The sequence below is a fragment of the Diplotaxodon limnothrissa genome, linkage group LG5 (genome assembly GCF_057381915.1).
Source record: "Diplotaxodon limnothrissa isolate DT_005_m linkage group LG5, D_limnothrissa_male_GT1.1, whole genome shotgun sequence".
Lineage (NCBI taxonomy): Eukaryota > Metazoa > Chordata > Actinopteri > Cichliformes > Cichlidae > Diplotaxodon > Diplotaxodon limnothrissa.
Window position 1 is genome coordinate 13,140,039 of NC_140600.1, and position 4,151 is coordinate 13,144,189.

Genomic DNA, 4,151 nt, shown 5'->3' on the forward strand with positions numbered 1-4,151 from the left:
AGAAGTATTTTATATAATTCAAAACAACATAGACACTGAATTCCTCAAAATTGAGTTCATTTGAGGAGAGATCAGATTGTACAAATATCAAAGTCTTTTGGAAGCTGCCTGAATATTATCCAGTCTGTTGCAAACACAGTGGGCAGCCTTATCCTGTGGTGATATTAACCATTCATGCTTTCATCTTTCATAGCTATAAGATGGAAAGAAAATCCTCAGTTTAGCAGAGACGAGCCCTAGAAGGATAGGTCTTTTTTTGTGTGCGTGTGTTGCTGCTGCGGCGGAAATGTAACGGAGCTAATAACGCCGGATCAAAAGCATTCTGATCTAGTTGCCAAAAGCCACAGGGCCTAGTAGGCAGCCGAGGTTTGCGCTGCTCCAACTTTGGGGACGGTTTCAATGGGCTGCTCCTGGGTGACCGTGCATTGTCTGCCCTTCAAGTTGGAAAAGCAAACAAATAAGGCTATGCTGCCTCCCGCTGTGAGGTCGACTCATTTGTTCCACTTGTCCGGCTGATGGATTTGGTTTTTTAAAATTTGGCTTTTTTTAGCCTCCTGCTAATTAGTTAAGGGAAAAAACACGCACTCCACACATTTCGTCCAATTTGACTAGCCTCTTTTTTTTTCTCCTTCTAAATCGCCCTCCTGTGATCATCTTCACAGACTGTGCATCCACAGCATGGTTGCACTCGGTCTATGAATTAGGCAGAGCCTGAGTGTCCTGGAGGCTCTAGTCACCCTGTAGGAGGGTCTATGAGCGGTAACAGATTAGGCGGGGCTCCCTGGAGAAAATTCTTAGGTCCTGGCAGAAAAGGCTGGGATGGGCTTTTTCCCCCCCTCTCTCCCACTTTCCTTTTACATTATTTCAGGCCCCAGGAGAGTATTCTCCATCATGTCAATGTAATGTAGCACACAGAGGCAATCATGCAGCCTCTCTGGCCTCGAGGCTGCCTGCTCAGAGGAGAAAATGCAGCTTTAGCACTTAATCATCTCACCAGTACCTGGTGCACCAGTCTATGAGAAGGTTTTCCACACAATATGAAAGCAGATCGTTAATGGTGGCTGTGTTGTTGCGTAGTCCCCAATGGTTAAGGGGCTTCTCCATTGACACCCCCCCCTACACACACACACACACACACACACACATAGTTGAAGATCAGTGAATACTCAGACCTATGCGTATGTTGGCCCAAACCATGCGGAAAAACACCACAGCTGGGCGCCAATGTTACATGCAGACACCTGCTGAAACATTTGGATTCATGACTCCCGTCTCCTCACTGAGGAGCGCACTGCAATCAGAGTCATTCTAGTGTGATCAATGCCACACCGCTGAGGAAGACCATGCATGCTGAAGCAGTGATGTGGGGCTTTATTGATATTGCCTTGCATGCATACCAGACATTGGTGTTTCAGAGCTGCACGTATCACATTTGATAGGAAGTGGATCCGATACTGCCTTAATGTGCTGGTCACACTGGTTGGGAAGGCCAATGACAAGAAGGGAAAAAAAGCGTATGTGTGTACATGTATAGAAATGAACAGAGCAGTGTGTGTATTATCAAGTGATTGATCGGCTACACGCATGGCTCCAAGGGAAGACATAGGGAGAGGTCAAACAAGACTGTTCCAAATAGACCTGTCGGAATGAGCCTCGGGGAGGCCTAACTGGTTAGACAAGGGCAATACTTTTTTACCACAAGTGCCCTTGTTTTACTGTGCACGGGCTGGACAAGCCCATGTATTATTCACTGGTCTCACTGGGTGATAAATGGGAGGCCTCCATTCTAAGCAATGGAATATTCACACCAGTGCTTATCTCTTTTAATCCCATGACTGCAGGCCAAGTCACTGAATTAGTGGGCAAGGCATAACAGTGCCATTTAAACTGCAGGGGCAAGGTTGTTTAACTAGGAGCTATTTCCAAAAGCTCTTTTTTGATGAATACGTCTGGCGGCGTTAGCTAGTGTTCTTTTTAGGACGTACAGTATTTAAAAAGAACACGTGTTTTTATGCTTTGGAATAAATCACAGTTATGCCCGTGCACTGTAAATTACCTGTAGCAGTTTGTTTACCATCTGTGCGCTCATTTATTTCCCTTCCCCTCTGTGTTTTATCTACAACATAAAACCAAAGAATACACATATCTGCCAGCACGAGGTTATTTTTATTAAACTATTGCTAACACCAGCAACCGTATGGCAATATTTTAATGACCAACTCGTGTCATCTCATAGAACTCGCAGTGATGAGTTTCTTTTATTTGGGGCTATAAAAAGATAATTAAAAAAACTTCACACTCTTATGTCTGTATATAAGAACATGATGTTTGGGGGTCTGTAAATGTACAAATAATAAGGAAGAGAATGAAAGCTTTATTGATCCATTAAGGAAACTCTCTCCATGTATAGAGTGAGTTTATATAAATCTATATATAAGTGAGTGCCTTGATCGGAACAGGATTATTAACCTACGGTGTTATTGATGGTGGGAGGAACCAGAGCTCCCAGAGGGGTTCTGCACTCAAATGGGAGAACGTACAACAACTCCAAATCTCTGGCCAAGTTCGAACCCATTTGTGTTTCTTTTCCCTCCGCACATAATTTATTTGAACCAATTTGATTTTATGTTCATATCAGGAGCTTAATACACATTCAGATCCTTTTACTTACAGAATAAGATTATTCTTTGCTTAACGTCATAGAAAAGATGCTTGCACAAACAAATAAAGGCCTCAGATACAAAAAAGAAGTTGTTTAGTCAAAGGATAGCATTTTGCAAGGGATACTGTAACATTTCAATCTCTATCTAAGGAAGGAAAAGAAGCCAGTCAAAGGCTAAAAGCAAACTCTTGTACAAACTCTTGCTTTAACCAGTCTCAATCTAGGTTGTTTCTGATTTAAATGCATGACCTGTTTATTCACAGGGCCAGTGGCGCAATGGATAACGCGTCTGACTACGGATCAGAAGATTCTAGGTTCGACTCCTGGCTGGCTCGAAGTGTGTTTTTGACACCTGATTTGAAGGAGGAGGTGGAATAATCAGGATATGAAGAAAGAAAGAGGTTAGTTTAGGTTAGGGATAGAGATTAAAAGGAGCTAACAAGTGGAGAGCACTACTTAAAGCTGACAACAGTGATGGACAAAAGATAGATGAAGAGTGAAACTTTCAATAACAAGGGTTATTTCCTCACATGTAGAAACTACAGAGGAAACAGTTGAGGAACCACACCATGCAGATTATGGTAAAAGAGTGAGCATTATTAAGGCATCATGCAAAAAAAAGAGAGCACACTTGTTTTGTGCTGATGGAGAAGGTCAGAAAGAGCTTCACTATTTCTTCATGTTTCTAGAAAAAGGATATGATAAGAAGGCAGAAGAGGGACTGTGGTACTGCATAGAAACAGGAGGTGGGTGCAGGGCAGGGAGGGACAGAGCGAGACTGATGTCATCAGTACATCAGTTTGTAAGTGGCATTTTAAATGTTCACATTACAACTTGCAAGATGTGATTAGTGACATACCACAAGTTATTTTATTAGCATCTGCACTGTAGACCTACCTTAACTTTACCTTACATTACCTTAGAGCTAATATAGCTACTGTATAAAAAAAATAATCAATGTACTGTTCAACAAACTACTTCCTGTCTTGCTAAAAAAAATCCCAATAACTCCATGCAGCCCTGCCATGGTCATATTTCAGCAGTTTGGAAGAAGCTGGATCCTGTAGTCCAACTACACCGCCAGCCTTTGTTTTCCCTGCACAGAAACTGGATGTCTGCCACGGAGCTTTCTAGAATACTAATGACAGTGGTTAGCGAGTCAAAGTTACTGACCTGAGGTGCCGAGATAGAGCACAGAGCAAGGAGTGGTGGAGCTGAAGCTCAGCCATAATAAGACTGGAAATGTCATAGTTTATTACCTCTGGTGTGGATTGCACTCCACAGGTTGTGGCTGATAGCGAACTCCACTCATTCCCTATTCATCCTGCTGTATGGATTAAGGGTGGATGATGACGGGGGGAATCTCGACAGTCAGTGCAGACGGGGAAAATGTTTTGCATTCTTTCTCCCCTGTTGGAAACATGTCTGAAAGGCATGCTGTAGTTAGTGTTGGACTCCAGATGAAGCTCTGCTTAGTGGATTGGCAGAG

General features: G+C 42.9%; 1 non-coding gene across 1 annotated transcript; it reads left to right on the plus strand.

Moving 5' to 3' along the window:
* The first annotated feature begins 2,924 nt into the window (after positions 1-2,924).
* Positions 2,925-2,997, plus strand: trnar-acg (transfer RNA arginine (anticodon ACG)). The gene has a single exon. It is a non-coding gene; the product is annotated as a tRNA-Arg (tRNA).
* Positions 2,998-4,151: the final 1,154 nt, after the last annotated feature.